The sequence below is a fragment of the Geotrypetes seraphini genome, chromosome 5, assembly GCF_902459505.1.
Source record: "Geotrypetes seraphini chromosome 5, aGeoSer1.1, whole genome shotgun sequence".
NCBI lineage: Eukaryota > Metazoa > Chordata > Amphibia > Gymnophiona > Dermophiidae > Geotrypetes > Geotrypetes seraphini.
In genome coordinates this window covers 93344204-93361259 of record NC_047088.1, presented here as the reverse complement: position 1 = coordinate 93361259, position 17056 = coordinate 93344204, and the positions used below count along the sequence as shown (strand labels likewise).

Here is a 17056-nt window from a genome sequence, read left to right as displayed (position 1 = left end):
CCAACTTTGTCTTGAATCCCTGGAGAGTGTTTTCCCCTATAACAGACTCTGGAAGAGCGTTCCAGTTTTCTACCACTCTGGGTGAAGAAGAACTTCTTCCTACGTTTGTACTAAATCTATCCCATTTCAACTTTAGAATGCCCTCTCATTCTCCCTACCTTGGAGAGGGTGAACAATCTGTCTTTATCTGCTGTCTATTCCCTTCAGTATTTTGAATGTTTTGATCATGTCCCTGCTCAGTCTCCTCTTTTCAAGGAAGAAGAGGCCCAGTTTCTCCAATCTCTCACTGTGCGGCAACTCCTCCCCCCTTAACCATTTTAGTTGCTCTTCTCTGGATCCTTTCGAGTAGTACCGTGTCCTTCTTCATGTATGGTGACCAGTGCTGGACGCAGTACTCCAGGTGAGGGCGCACCATGGCCCAGTACAGAGGCATGATAATGTTCTCCGATCTGTTCGTGATCCCCTTCTTAATCATTCCTAGCATTCTGTTCGCTCTTTTCGCCACCACCGTGCATTGCGCAGACAGCTTCATCGACCTGTCGACCAGAACTCCCAAGTCTCTTTCCTGGGAGGTCTCTCCAAATACCGCCCCGGACATCCTGTATTCGTGCACGAGATTTTTGTTACTGACATGCATCACTTTACACTTATCCACGTTGAACCTCATTTGCCATGTCGATGCCCATTTCTCGAGCTTGATTATGTCATGTTGCAGATTTTTGCAATCCCACTGTGTCTTCACTACTCTGAATAACTTTGTATTATCCGCAAATTTAATCACCTTACTTGTCATACCAATGTCCATATCATTTATAAAGATGTTGAAGAGCACGGGTCCAAGCATCAAACCCTGCGGCACCCCACTGGTGACGCTCTTCCAGTCCGAGTATTGTTCATTTATCCCCACACTCTGTTTCCTGTGCTCCAGCTAGTTTTTAATCCACGTGAGTATTTCACCCTCGATTCCATGGCTCGCAATTTTCTGAGGTAGTTGTTCATGTGGCACCTTGTCAAACGCCTTCTGAAAATCCAGATATACAATGTCTACCGGGTCGCCCTTGTTTATCTGCCTGTTTACTCCCTCAAAGAAGTGCAGCAAGTTTGTCAAATAAGATCTGCCTTTGCTGAAACCGGGCTGGCTGGTTCTCATCAGACCGTGCCCGTCAAGGTGATCAATGATGTGGTCCTTTATCAGCGCATCTACCATCTTTCCCAGTACCGGAGGTCAGACTCACCGGTCTGTACGGTAGTTTCCTAGATCACTCCTCGAACCTTTTTTGAAGATCGGTGTAACATTCACCACCTTCCAGTCTTCTGGAATCTTTCCCAATTTGATCAACAGATTGGCTATTAGTTGAAGCAGTTCAGCTATAGTCCCTTTCAGTTCCTTGATGACCCTCAGATGGATGCCATCCGGTCCTGGGGATTTATCGCTCTTAAGCCTATCAATCTGCCTGTATACCTCTTCTAGACTGACCGTTAACCCTGTCAGTTTCCCGTTTTCACTCCCAGCATTTAGCCTGATGGGTTCTGGTATGCTGTGTATATCCTCTTTGGTAAATACAGATGCAAAAAACGTGTTCAGTCTGTCGGCGATTGCTTTGTCCTCCTTTAGTGCTCCCTTTATTCCTTGGTCATCCAACGGTCCCACCACTTCCTTCGTGGGTCGTTTCCCTTTAATATATCAAAAGAACAGCTTGAAGTTTTTTGCCTCCTTGGCTATTTTTTCCTTGTAATCTCTTTTGGCCCCTTTTACCGCCTTATGGCACTTGCGTTGATATTGTCTGTGCTTATTCCAGTTTTCGTCCATTTTTTATCTTTTCCATTCCTTAAACGAGTTGTTTTTTTATCTGATTGCTTCCTTTACCTCTACAGTGAGCCATGCTGGTTCTTTATTCTTTTTCCTATTTGATCCCTTGTTGATACGCGGTATATATAGATTTTGCGCTTCAGTGACCGTATCCTTAAAAAGAGACCAAGCTTGCTCTACCGTCTTTACAGTGTTTATCCCCTTCTTAATCCTCTTCCCCACCATGTGTCTCATCGCTTCATAATTCCCTTTTTGGAAGTTTAGCGCCGTGGCCGTTGTTCTGGACCGATGTTTCACCCCTATTTCCAGGTTGAAGCGAATCGTATTGTGATTGCTGTTTCCCAGCGTCCCTTCTACTTCTACATCTTGTGCTGGCCCTCGCAGTCCATTAAGAATTAGGTCCAGAATTGCATTTCCTCTTGTATTTTCCTTGACAAGTTGTTCCAGGAAGCAATCACCTACAGTTTCCAGGAACTTGTTCTCTCTAGCACAGCCGGAGGTGCCTGGGTTCCAGTCTATCCCCGGATAATTGAAGTCTCCCATGATAACTGCGTTGCCTCCCTTGCAGTTGCATTTAATCTCATCCGTCATTTCTTCATCAATTTCTTCATACTGCCCTGGGGGTTGGTAGTAGATGCCTATCCTCATTTCTGGTCCATTTGCTCCTGGAATTTTGACCCATAGAGACTCTTAACTTATCTGTCTGTTGTGGCATGTTCTCTCCAGTAGATTCATTTCCCTCTTCGATGTTTTAGTCTGCTATAATAGTTCTCTATTATAGTTCTCCATTTGCTCTGAGACTCTCTCCTCCAGTTTCCATCTTGTGTGCCGTACATGTGGGAGACCTCCTGAGTTGAAATGTCATGTTCCCTCTCTGGCCTTATTCAAAATCTAATATAAAAGCCCACCTTATAAAGGTCATTTTAAAATTTTAACCTGTTCACATGAGTTGTGTTTTTAATGATTTTCTAAAATAAATAAATCCTTTAATTTTCTTATTTGTCCTGTTTATAATGAATAGATTGTAAGATCTGTGGAGAAGAGCCTGTCTCTTATCCATATGTGATCCACACTGCTGTGTCTAGTGGGGTTAAATAGTTGTAGAAAATTCATCAGAATTAACACTCCACACCATTTCTACCCCTGTGATTTTTGAGCACCTCATCTAGAGACAGAATATTGAACAAGATTTTGTGTGTGTGAGAAAAATGGAACAGATACCAAAAGCCCAATGCCATATTACAGTAGCTTTTGAGTGAAAGCATATCAAGGAAGGCAGTGAACAGGGTTCCTGCCAGCAGAGACCCTGGGCTTACTCATTATGAATTGGAAAAGGAGATTAAGCCCATTATAGTGTTGGTAGTTTACATATCAAATTGCCACATGATCCCAAAGCCTGCAAGAGGCCATATACAGATTATTACATAACTAGTCTTATAGCCCGTTACATTAACAGGTGCTAGAATATATGTGTGTGTCTGTCTTATTTCTTTCTCTCTCTCTCTCTCTCCTTAGCTGCTTTCTCTATTTCTTTTTTTATGCCTTTCTTTTTCCTCAGCTGTCCACCACCACCCCTTGACTGCTTCCCCTGTCCATTCTCCCTTCCTTTTACCTCCCCTATGTCCACCACCACCCCTTCACTGCTCCCCTAATCCAGCAGCAGCCCTTCTCCCTTTGTTTTACCTCCCCCCTCTTTTCTGCTCCCCCTGTCCCGCAGTAGGCCTCCCTTCCTTTTTCTTCCCCCCTGTCAGCAGCACCTCTTTTCTGCTCCCCCTGTCCCGCAGTAGGCCTCCCTTCCTTTTTCTTCCCCCCCTGTCCATCAGCACCTCTTCCCTGTTCCCTCTGTCCAGCAGTAGGCCTCCCTTCCTTTTTCTTCCCCCCTTGTCCTATCTCTCTCCTGCTCCTTCCATCCTCCCTGAATTCCCTTGTCCAGCAACACCCCTTCCCTGCTCCCCTCTGTCCAGTAGTAACAGCATCCATAATTCAGCAGCTCACAATCAACATGTTTGCCACCCACTGACCTTCACATCAAAGCTGCATTCATATCGTCGAATGAGAGCAATGAAAGAGTCATTGCCCGATGCTGCAGAGGGACCTCAACTAAGAAACCCTGTAAAGAGCAGCAACAAAGTCAGCACAATAGTAGCCCTTCCTCTATAGAGCAAGCAGCCGCCGCAGCCTACAGGCGCCGACAGCCGCCGTGCATGCCTGAAGCCGAGCCGCGAGTGTGGGGCCGTTTCTGCCCGAAGTTTATTTTTAATTTTGAAGGTGCCACGGCGGCTCCCCTCACGATCGCCGCCTTCGTCGGAATCCTTCTCCGACACAGGTGTGTCTCGTGAGAAGACCCACTGCAGCGGCGCGAGGTGGAGAGAAGGGAGGCTTGTGTGGAGCGCATGCGCACTCCTACTGGCCACAGCCCGACAGATCAGATCTATGGGAACACGCTGGTAAGTGTGCGCATGCGCGCTTAGTATTTTATTATTATAGATGGTACCATAAAGGTCAATTTAAACAGAGAAATACAGGATGTAATAAATACTTCAGGACTCAAACATTAAATCTAATACAAAAACTCTAAAAATGACATATGACTCCAGTGTTGTTAATAAGCAGATATATCCAGCAAATCCCTTAAAGTGCTTATAGGACCATCAGAGGCGATTTTTCAAAACTGTGTTTAAATGAGAGTATTTAACACCACTGATCGTCATCTGTCCAACACTTTATAATTTTCACTAGAGTATTCTCATTTGTTTCATTTTTCACGGTACTGCGGTATATAAACTGTTATTATTATTATTAATATGCTCTTTTTGTAATCAAAAATATTACCCTTTCTCAAATTTGTAAATTTTCATGCAGATTTACTCCAAAAGGTTTAAGAGGAAAAACTAAAAATGTATCTGAACTCACTGGGGAAGAAACTCTACCACCGACGTGAATTTATGTTTCGCCAGAGAAAGGCTGTGTCAAGCTCGATTCCCCTACTTAGTAGACTCTCACAGAGCTTCACGAGAGTCTACTTAAGCAGGGGGTGGTTTAGCGATAATTTTAAAAGATAATTTTTAAAGAATCTTTTGATTTTAACAGGATAGATTTTAAAACCACTGACGATCTGGAAATTATAGCTTGTAAGGTTACCAATGCCCAATTGGAAGAGCCATTTTCGTGACACTATTTTATATCCCTCCTAAAAGATGGATAAGTGCTAAAGAAGAATTTTTTGAGTTTTTCATTCTCACCACTAACACCTTAAGGGGATCGTATAACCTTTCACTGGGTGATATAAACATACATTTGGTAAAAGTGGGAAAACCAGAAGTGATTGAAATTGATACCTTTTTAACAACTCTTGGTTTTATAATACCAGATACAGAGGAAACACATGATAAGGGACACCAATTAGACATAGTTACTTTCTCACAAAAAGAAATATCTGACCCAAAGATTCAATATTGTATAGGGCATCTGGTCAGATCATTACATTTGTAACTTTGATTTACGCTGTCAAAAGAAGCAATCTTTTTCAAAATACAGAAGTAAAATTACAAAGACAAAAATAATTACTAGTAGAGGTATTATAAATCCAATTGAAATTTGGGCTCATTATGAATTATATCCTAAAATCGAGGAAGAACAGTACTTCCCTGCAAGATGGGGAAAGTTTAGTAAGGAAGTGTTAGATCAAATAGCACCATTCAAAGCTTACAAAAAGAAAGAGAGGGTGTTAAATGAGTGGTTCGATTCTGAATTACTAGCTTTTATACAGGAATTGAGAAATTGGAAAGAATTTGGCACAAATCAAATAAAGAGGAAGATAAAATAAATTGGACAGAAAAAATGAAAAACTATAACATTTTGATTAAAGAAAAGCATTCAAAACACTATGCATAGAAAATAGATACATCTAAAATAAATAGAAGAGAATTGTTTAAGCTAGTAAATAGGTTAACAGATACAACTCGGGTCCTGAAAAAGGATAATGAATGTACTCCATCGGTTGAAACCCTTGCCAATTTCTTCAATAATAAAATTCTAGACTTGAGAGCAACTATACCTTTGTCTGCATCTGACTTTGAACTCCAATCTGGATTTCATGAAAAGGAGCCCATTGTGGACATGCTCTGGGATTACTGTGAGTTTCCAAATTGGCATCAGTGTTTAATTTTGTTTAACAAATATGCTAAATCAAACTGCGTGCTGGATGAATGTCCTCCTAAAATTATGAAAGATGCAACACTCGATTTTAAAATGGGGATTTATTTAATTGATTAACAACTATTCTTACCAGAGGGTTATTTTATGAAGAAATGGGACACATTTTGATTACACGTATCCCTAAAGACCAGAAGATCTCAATTGCCCTGAAATCCAATTACAGGCCCATAGCGAGTATCCCCTTATTTACCAAACTACTGGAAGGATTGGTCAACTTGGAACTAGAGAACTATCTAGAAAAATTTAGGGGTCCTTTTACGAAGGCGGTAGTTTTTCAACTAATCCGGTGCGTGCGTTAAAAACACTAGCGCACCTTCGTAAAAGGACCCCTTAATATCTTTAATGAACATCAGTCAGGATTTAGAAAAGGTTTCAGCACTGAGACAGTTTTAGCTTCAATTCCTAATCACCTTTACGGTCTTTTTAGTAAAGCACTAGTGCCCGGATTTTGGAACTAGATTTTAGCAGCGCTTTTTGATTTAGTTGACCATGAAATAATGTTACACTGCCTAGACACAATGGGGCTTTCGGGAAGAGTTTGGAACTGGTTTCAGGGTTTTCTGATAAAAAGATCATACAGAGTGGTTTGTGATGGAAAATACTTTTGTTCCTGGAAAAACCCTTCAGGGGTACCCCCAAGGTTCCCTGTTATCACCCACCCTATTCAATATTTACATCTTGTCCTTAGGCCATCTATTGCAAAAGTTAAATCTAAATTTCTATATATAGGCTGATGATATTTCTATTTTAATTCCTTTGAATAGCATAACCATTGAAATTTTAGAACACATTTCTTACATTATGACTGAAATAGAACAATGGACAATCAATTTTAAATTGAAATTAAATACAGAAAAGACAAAAGTTTTCTTAGCAAGCCCAAAGGATAAAATTACTAGAACACTTAAATGGTCATGATTACCCGATTTCTAAATCTATAAAAATATTAGGAGTCACATTAGACACTCATTTGTCCATGGTTGAACACACGAATTTAGTGGTGAAGAAGTGCTTTTTTGCACAATGGAAATTAAAGACCATCAAAAAATATTTGACCCTTAATCTTTTAGATTATTGGTGCAGTCATTGGTTCTATCTATATTGGACTACTGCAATATCGTTTATTTGGGTGCACCTAAAAAAACTTTAAGAAAATTGAGAATAGCACAGAACACGGCTGTCCGTCTGATATTTGGGCTGAAGAAAAGTGATCATGTTAGGTATAGACTGCTGCACTGGTTGCTGATGGAGGCACGAGTAATATTTAAGTTCTCTTGCATTTGCTTCAAGTTGGTTTAGGGATTAGCCTCTACCTATCTTTTGTCTCATTTCGTGCTATACAGCCCTACAAGGATAACCAGAAATTGTAATTTATTTGTCTATCCAAAGATCACCGGTTGTAGATACAGGTCCTTTTTGGATAGTACTTTTATGTTTCAAGCAAGTAAACAGCAGTCCTGGTTAGGTAATTACATCAATGGAGCCAGGTTGACCTATGGCGTATTTCGGAAAGAAATTAATACTGCACTGTTTGATATATTCATTTCCTAAATAGAAGTTATACTAATTACAATAATTTTACTCTGACTATTCTTAAGAAATATGTTGTACTTTTGCTATTTGTATTTTGTATTTCGCTGATTGTCTAGCTCTCTTCACTGTAAACTGCCTAGAAATCGTCTGATTGTGGCAGTATAGAAGAATAAAGTTAGTTAGTTTGTATTAATGAACTATGAAGTTTAATATATAACCATAAAGAATGATTAAAATAGGTGCCGATTACTTCTAATGCATATAGTGCATCTGAACCCTTTTTCAAACTGCCTTTGTATATTACATGATTTCACAGAGAGCCTATTATGCAACTTATACCAGATTCAGTGGCGTACCTAGTGGAGAGGGAAGATTCACTGAAATCTGAAATAAAGTTGAGTTCTCCTTTAGCACTACCCATCATAATGCCAAGCTAAAGGGAAGGGAGGGAAGAGGAAAGGGAGGAGAGATCCTGTCTTGATATACTACAGGAAGCTCCAGGTTGTCCGTGAGATTAAAAAGGAGGGCATAGCACTGATGAAAGAAGGGAAATGAAGAGATGTAATCAAGAGAGTGAAAGAGTGAGAAATGCACAGTGATGGACTAAAAGGCAACCTCTTTGAGCCTTCACTCCCATTGCAACATTTGGCTTTTCCTTTTCCCTCTCACCCTTCAATTCATGAAGCAAGAGAGAAAATGAGCATGAGACAAAGGAGATAGGAAGTAGATTAGTTTAGTTCAGGGCTAGGCAATTCCGGTCCTCAAGAGCCACAGGTGGGTCAGGTTTTCAGGATATCCACAATGAATATGTATGAGATGGATTTGCATGCACTGCCACCTTGATATGCTAATCTATCTCATGCATATTTATTGTGGATATCTTGAAAACCTGACTAGCTGGGGTTCTATCAGGACATGTTTAAGAATCGATGAGTTGAGGTCAGGGGGGTCCACTGGTTTGCCCCTTTTAAAAGATATTTTTCTAATATATTGGGGGTCAAGAAAGAGGTGTGTTTCTTGTCTATCTACCTCAGGGGTAGGCAATTCCAGTCCTCGAGAGCCACAGGCAGGTCAGGTTTTCAGGATATCCACAATGAATATGTATGAGATGGATTTGCATGCACTGCCACCTTGATATGCCAATCTATCTCATGCATATTTATTGTGGATATCCTGAAAGCCTGACCTCCCTGTGGCTCTCGAAGACCGGAATTGCCTACCCCTGCTCTAGTTCAAGGCTGAACTACAAAAAATGTGGGGAGAGGTTATAAGACAAAGACCCTGATGTTCTAAACTTACCGTTAAAGTCCTGTTGTCATAGGGCCGGTAAATTTTCAGATTTCAAAAAGACAAGCAATGCTGCATAAACAGATCAATCGTTGGAGAAAGCGACTGACATATGCACTGAATAGTCCACAGAAAGAAACATAAATGTGAACTTGTGCCAGGAAATGCTATATCATAGGCACACAAGAGCGTCAATCACAGGCATGCCTTATTGTAGTGCATCATGGGCGCATGTCATAAGCGTCCGTCAATGCCATAGGCTGAGGGGAGGGGTGGGAAACTGCCAGCAAACTATGCAAAAGTAAATGCTTTTTTTTCTGTGCTGCTTCTGTGGGACATATATGCTTTTTTTCTTCCACCTCTCATACAATCAGCAGCCCAGACCTGCCAGCATATGCTTTTTACGAATGCACATGAGATGCACCTTTAAGATAATCATAAGAGCCGTGCTTGTAACACACGTATACATGTATATATGGAAACCACACATACACACACACACAAAAGTATGATAAATCATCTCTCATGCAATCAGCAGTCCAGAACTACTGGTGTACATTTTTGGTGCACTTGCATGAAACACGCCTTGAACACTGCATCTGAGATATGCTTTTATATGTTCAATGCTACCGGTACCTCCAGACCTGCCGGTAATTTTGGAGCATTAAAGGTCTGGGCACTGCCTAGCATGCTTATTTTAATATTAATGACCCCATACTATACTAATCAGAGGATGGTACGAAGCATGGAGAGGACCACGCCGAGCCATTATGTGCATTGGGAACTAAACTATTTTGATGCTAAACCAGTTAGAACTGGTTTAGCGATTGTTAAAAGCATGGTAAGTTTAGAACATCAGGGTCAGAGTCTCAGAGCCTGTTGTTAATATCTATCTGTGCAAGTTATCAATAAAAATTGTTGAACCATAAATAAATAAATAAAATATATATATATTTATGGTTCAACAATTTTTATTGATAACTTGCACAGATAGATACAATAAGTGGCAAAGACATAATACAGTTATCCATTTGGTAACATAGAAAATACCAACAAATTCCCACCCCCTACTTCAACAATCTATCATAGTCCCATATTTTTATGCAATTCAAAGCAGCTTGAATAAAAAAAAATGATATTATATGTTCCATAGCTTATAATTTCTTTTATCATTCATTGTTTTTATCCTTCTGGACACACCTTTGACTAAGGAAATTTGACAGATGAGAGGACATTACAATTTACCATCAATCTCTATACTCAAAACGTTTTTATCCCTGAAGCATTAAAGTTCTCTAAATTATTGCTGCTGACTCCACAGTTATTAGGCAGCTGCTAACGGCTGGTGCAAGGGAACTAGGTACCCTAGATGAATCTCTAGCCTTGTGCACCTCCCCCCTTCCCTGGACATCACGATTTTAAATATTCAATTTTGTTTTGTGTGCATGTGTTCATATATCATATACATTAGTGTATCACAAACTGTGTGCCTCCCGAGATTTCAGGTGTGCCGCGGGAGGAGAGATGCCGGCTGACTGCCTAGAGGACATGCCTCTCATGGCGAGAGGCACATCTTATAGGCAAGCAGCCGGCACCAGCGCCTCTCCTCTCTGCGCCTCTTCCCCGTTGATACCCTCCACTGGTGACTCAGGGCCCATCTGGAGGGCCTTCATGTATGTGCAGACGTTGAAGTGATGAAGTCTGTGCACTTCTGGATGCCTTGAGCCATGGCCATTACGTTTTGCGGGACACTGATATACACACACATACAATAGGAGCAATTTTTTTTTTTAGTTCAATCATCTTTATTGACATTTTAAAATATATTTTAAAATGTCAATAGGAGCAATTTTTGAAAGACATTGATCCAGATAAATGGGCTATTTGAAAACTGCTCATTCTTTCTACAGGTAAAAGTATGTATTGCTGGTTGAGTTTCTGCGGTTGTGAGGATTTATTGTTTTGCTTTGACTGCAACTGCTCTTTACTGCCCATTAGGATAGGATTGCCAGATTTTCCTTTCAGAAAATCCAGACCCCTAGCCCTGCCCCCAGGCCCGCCTAGTTACGCCCAGCCTCACTGCCTGCTCTTGTTGGGCAGGAAGTCCGCGCATGTGACGGCCACGCATGGGTGGACTTCCTACCTGCTCGACACAGCTTTTCAAAACCTGGACAAAGTGCTGGGTTTTGAAAAGCCATCCGGACCCCCGGACATGTCCTCAAAAGGGCGTCTGGTAACCCTACATAGGACCTGGTACCTAAGGTGACTATTTAGTCATGCCTAATCAGCCCTGCAGCTACTTGGCAATGGTGACAATGTTTTGTTCCTAGACATTATAATGTCATGTGTCAGTGCAAAGGCATACAACCTTAGATAGAATTAGTATTTATCCCGTTTAGGAGAAGGTTTCATTCACAGAATTAATTTGCACTAAAGTCTTCATCGGTCTTATTTTTTATAAATAATTTTTCTATTTTCTATAAATATTTTACTCCTCAAATAATTTAAGATAAATCAAATACTCATCTCTTTAATAAAGCATAGCATAGCTTTATTAAAGAGATGAGTATTTGATCTATCTTAAATTATTTGAGGAGTAAAATATTTATAGAAAATAGAAAATAGAAAAATTATTTATATAAAATAAGACCGATGAAGACTTTAGTGCAAATTAATTCTGTGAATGAAACCTTCTCCTAAACGGGATAAATACTAATTCTATCTAAGGTTGTATGCCTTTGGTATCTGAAATCTAACCTTAGAAAAGTACCTACTATTGCCATATTTGTATATGTGTCAGTGCAGACAGTTCAGCTATAACTCTCTGAACTGAAATACTTTCTTTGCCCCTCTCATCCAGGATTCTGCAAGACTTAGACTTAGATTACCGTGATAATTAGCACTTCTCTCTCCCTCAGGATGACAAATCTCAAAAGCAAGGTAATGCCTTCTGCTTTTCATTTCAGACACTTATAACCCTGTTAAGAAAATGTCCACCCTTTATAGCTACAATAAGAATATAAGAGTTGCCATACTGGGACAGACTGAAGGTCCATTAAGCCCAGTATCTTGCTTCCAGCAGTGGCCACTCCAAATCCAAGTGTTTGGCAAGATCCCAAAAGAGTAGAACAGATTTTATATTGCTTATAGTTATACATCTTAATAATGGCTTATGGACTTTCAGTAAATTAGACAAACCTTTTTTTAATTACACATTGAGTATCACTATAACAATGCAGAACTCCGGGTCATGGAGGACAGATTGAGCCACTCTGGGTTTTACTTCCATTGAAAGCAATGGGAGTAAAACAGGACTAGCTCGATCTGTCCTCCATGACCTGGAATCATTTGTAACCTACTTCATTCGATGACACGTCTATATGCACCAATTGTACAGGTAAGTTATAGAATAAAAGGGCTTATGCATAATTGTTACTATTACACGTGTTCACTGCATGCTCATCTATATTCTATTGGTATTTCGAGACTGGTCCAACTTTGACTACCTCTTAATCGCCCTCACATATATTGTTAATCGCCTAGACCCTCAGAACTGCCACCAAGATACTCAAGTATCTTTCATAGTATCTGGCTTTATGAATTTGATCTTCACCGGGTCTCTTAAATAGGTTTTTTTATGTTTTTAGTTGAATGTATCTTTGGATTTATAAATACTTTATAATTAATATTTATCTTAAGTGATCATGTTCTGAGGGATAACATGTTTCAACATGTTTCACCCTAAGGGTTTCTTCAGGGCTATTAGCCCTTTGTGAAGCTAATCACCCGCATCACGACCACCATAGTGTAAATGGGCACACCTAAACATTGTTATGTAAATGTCAATTTACATTAGCATTCTATAATGGCTTCTGAGTGCATAGATGCTGTTATGAATTAGTGCTTAGGGCACTGCCTCTTTGTGCTCTTTAAAGACAGATAGATTATGCCACTGAGTTGGCCACTGATTCTTGGCAACACACACAGAGGAATCCCTCCTGTGGTGTTTCATGGCAGAGTACAGAAGTTGTTTGCCTTTGCCTTCTCCCTTGCAATGTGTGGTTCCATTATGTTGCTGCTGCCCAACATGGGGCCCCACAGTCTAAAGCACCTGGTATTCCCAGGTGGCCTCTCATCCAGGTACTAACCAGGCCCAACTCTGCTTGGCTTCTGATAGTAAGAGCAGATCTACTCAGGGTGGCCAGGGCTCTAGGCACTCTTTAAATAATTTTCCCCTATGTCTATAGTATACTGTACATCTGTGCATGCCATATTGAATATTACATTACATTACATTAGTGATTTCTATTCCGCCAATACCTTGCGGTTCAAGGCGGATTACATAAAAGTTTACAGGAATAGCATAAGAGATGTCATAAGAGTTACATAAGAATTACCAAAGAGTTGTCGAGATCTTAAGGTGGTAAGTGTTGGGTAAATAGAGGCATTTTAGCATTAGTTGGGTAGTTAGAAGCAAATTAGAGTATATTAAGGGTATAAAGTGGGTAGTTGGGGTTTAGGTAGGAACTTGTTTGTATTAGACAGGTTTTCCAACATTAATGAAGTGTCTCTGTTTTCCATATAGTAAATACACAGTCCTATACACCCTACTACATCTTGGTGGGTGGGGGCATTCTAAAATGGTGCTGGGGTCTGCCATCTATAAACTGTATGTTATCCTATACACTGTCTACATATTGCTCCATATACAGTGCTCATAAATTACACACATATATAAAACACCTTCCACAGAGCTTATATAAAAAAAGTGAAAAACAGTCAAAATAAATAATTGTTTATAAAAAGAAAGCACAGTTACTTAGATCATTGCATCTGATGCATCCCTATAGGCCTTGATCAACATATGTAATGACCATACAACATCTGTGCTTCATAAACTATATACTATATATTTACTGTGTGAAGCACTTGAGGTCTGTATATCACATAAAGTCCACCTCTCTGCTGATTTTCTCTCCTTTGGAGGCTAGTATCCTACCTGAGAGTTGAAGACCCATCACTGTTCTGGCAGCCACAAGGACTCTCCCCAATCTGCTCCTGCGTCTTCTCTTCTCACAGAGCAGGAAGCTGTGGTGGTTAAACGGCCTTAAGCAGGAAGTTAGAGCTGAAGAATTACTTGATCTCATTGTCACCTGTGTATAACCAAGCATGCATATGCTAGATATGAAACTGTGTTTCTGCATATATAGCCAGATGTTGCGCGTGTGCTTACTTGTATTCTCTTATGGGTGTATGCATTATACCATGCCTCTGCCTCCATGCCACTTATTTTTTGTGCACTAAGTGCTGCACATGACAGTATACTTCTGCATTATGTATATTGCAGACACCTGTATCTGTGTACTCTAGGAAGGCAATTCTATACAGGGTCAACAACCAGCTTTCCAAATTTGGGGGCACCCAGATATGGAAGGGGAGGGTTAATGCATTGTTCCCTCCTCCCCCAAGACCCTACCAGCCAAATACATAGCGTCTCCACTCCCCTCTTCCTAATGTTTCTATAGGGTAGAAGTCAGCGATGTGCTTTCAGCTGCCAACCTCTGCCTTAAGAAAGGCGTGTGAGGAGGGGAGTGGTGGCACTGTATTTATTTGGCTGGCGGGGCTTCGGCATCCCCACCAGCAAAGGTAAAAGGGATGCTGCAGTTCTAGAGGGCACCTGAGCCCAAAGTGAAGGGGGCTGAGTCTCCACAGAGCTACACTACTGGTGTCAACTATCTGAGTCCCTGAGAAACAAAGCAAGCCAAGCCCATTTTTGTTACAGTAAGCGGTATTACTCCGCAACTTAGATAGCTATATAGCAGAGTTGAGCGGGGATAGAAATCAAACCCATCTCTGCTGGAATGAAACTTATGCCCTATCTATCTCCACAAGTAATCTCTTCTGTCCTCACCCATTCCCATAAACTTTACAAGTGGTTATTTCATTTAATTATGCTACTGAATTAGAGGCTCTGGTAGAGACCCATTTACAAATAAGCAGACACTTTTTGATTTGGAAATATTAATTGGGAAGAATACATACTTTGTAAATGGATCTCTGCCAGAGCCTCTAATCTATAATAATAAAATGCTAAGCGCGCATGTGCACTCTGACCGCGTGTTCCCTGAGATCTGATCTGTCGGGATGTGGCCGGTAGGAGTGCGCATGCGCGCCAGACAAGCCTCCCTGCTCTCCACCTTGTGCCGCTGCAAGGATTCCGAGGAAGGCGGCGATGGTGAGGGGAGCCGCCGTGGCACAAAGGAGAGAGAGATACACACAGAAAAAAAAAAAACAAACACACATACAGCAGGCAAAGAGACAAACACCAAAACAAACACAGACAGAGAGACCACAGGGAAGTGGGGTGGGAGGGAAATGCTGCTGCACAGGGAAATGGAGGGGGAGGGAATGCTGATGTAGCTACTGCACAGGGAAGTTAGGGGGGGGAAGAGAAATGCTGCTGCATAGGGGGCAGGGAGAGAGCCAGATAGAAAGACAGATAGTGGGAGGGAGGGAGACAGAAAGAAAAGAAGAAAGAGACAGGGGCAGGGAGAGAGACAGAAAGAAAGAAAGACAGTGGCAGAGAGAGAGACAGAAAGAAACACAGACAAACATATATTCTAGCACCCGTTAATGTAACGGGCTCAAAGACTAGTGTAAATATAAATACTCCAGCTGACAAAGACACTCAAGCTATATCAGCTGAAGACTTTCTCTGAAGGTGACCAAAAATCCATTTTACCAAGCTTGGCAGGCAGCAACAGTATCCCTAAGCGACAGGTGCTGGCACTTCAGTGGCTCAAGGATGCTGCCAGAGACTGCTATGCTTGATAGAGAGTTCTGGACACTTTTGGAGGAGGTCCTCAGCTGGCAATACTTGGGGATCCCAGCCAGCTACAAGCAAGTACTTAAACAATGGAGGGAAAAAAAACCTAGATATGCATTTCCTTTTCTGCTATAAACATTTTCCAAAGCTATTTCAGTCAATACATTTCTTTCTTCTTTTTTTATACCTTTGTCTAGAGATTTTTCCATCAAGTTGGTTCGTTTCTCTTTTTTCTGCTTTCCTGTCTTCTGCAAATTCTTCTTCAAACAGTTGCTATGCATTGGTTTCTCCTACCATAGTCTATTATTCCTCTCTTCATACTGTTCCTTCCTTCTCATTGTACAGCATACTCACCGACTCCTGTCCTGGATCAATCCTCTTTTTCTCCTCCCCAAACCTACCTACACAGCATTTCTTCCTCTCGCCTTCACCCCCATATGCAACCTTTCCCTCTCTCTCTCTGTTCACCATCTCTCTCTCTCTCTCTCTCTCATTCCCTCTCGATGCAAAGGGAGTGGAAAGAGGGGTCCAGGATGCATCTCTCCCACCCCCTCTACATCCAACATTTCTCACTCTCATCCCCCCATACCATGTTCAGCATCTTTCACCCCTGCCCACAAGCCACATGGCCAATATTGTTCCTTCTATCACCCCCCTCTCCAGCACCATGCCACATCTCTCCCTCCATCACCATGTCTTCCTCTTGTATCCCTTTTCATCTGTCCCATTGTTCCCTCTCCATCACATGTAACATTTCACCCTCTCATCTCTTCCCCATGTATCTCTACCTTACTCTTCTCCCACCACCATCCAATTCTTTCCCTCCCTATGCTCAATTCTATTTTCTTCCTTTCCCCATGTGCACCATCTTTCCCTCACTCAACACACCCTTGCCCAATTCGCCATTTCTATACCCTTCTCCACCTCAGCATCTTTTCCTACATCCTATGTCCCAAGTTCATGCCTCCACTTCTTTCCTTCTAGCCTTTGTTGCAAATTTGTGCCCCCATCATTCCTGTATCTCAGGTGTGGTATCTTCTCCCTCCTTCCTTCCATCCATCTTTTGTCCCAAGTTCATGCTCCCCCTCCCCCCTTTGCAGGTGTGTACCAGAGCCATCCAAGTAGGCCTCCTTATTCCTAACATCAGAGGGAAGGCTTTCAGGTCAGCCAAGGGCAGCATATAGGAACTACTGCCCATGACTTTGTGAAGAAGTGCAGCTGGAAAGAGGTGCTACATCAACGTTAGAGCAAGTTAACACACTCATGAGAGCGCTGCAGGATCCCCACAAACTTGGGGAGATTCCCATAACCCCAGGGGGAACACCACAGATGCCACAAGATTCCCGTCACTCCCATTTCCATGTAGCTCTTTAGTATATAGC

The 17056-nt window shown here is 41.4% G+C and overlaps 1 protein-coding gene across 1 annotated transcript in view; it reads right to left on the bottom strand.

Moving 5' to 3' along the window:
- LAT (linker for activation of T cells) overlaps positions 1-13904 on the bottom strand; it is a 102688-nt gene extending 88784 nt beyond the window's left edge. Inside the window, exon 1 of the mRNA XM_033943971.1 lies at positions 13848-13904. The gene's annotated coding sequence lies outside the window, so the exon portion shown is untranslated. The remainder of the gene's footprint in view (positions 1-13847) is intronic.
- Positions 13905-17056: the final 3152 nt, after the last annotated feature.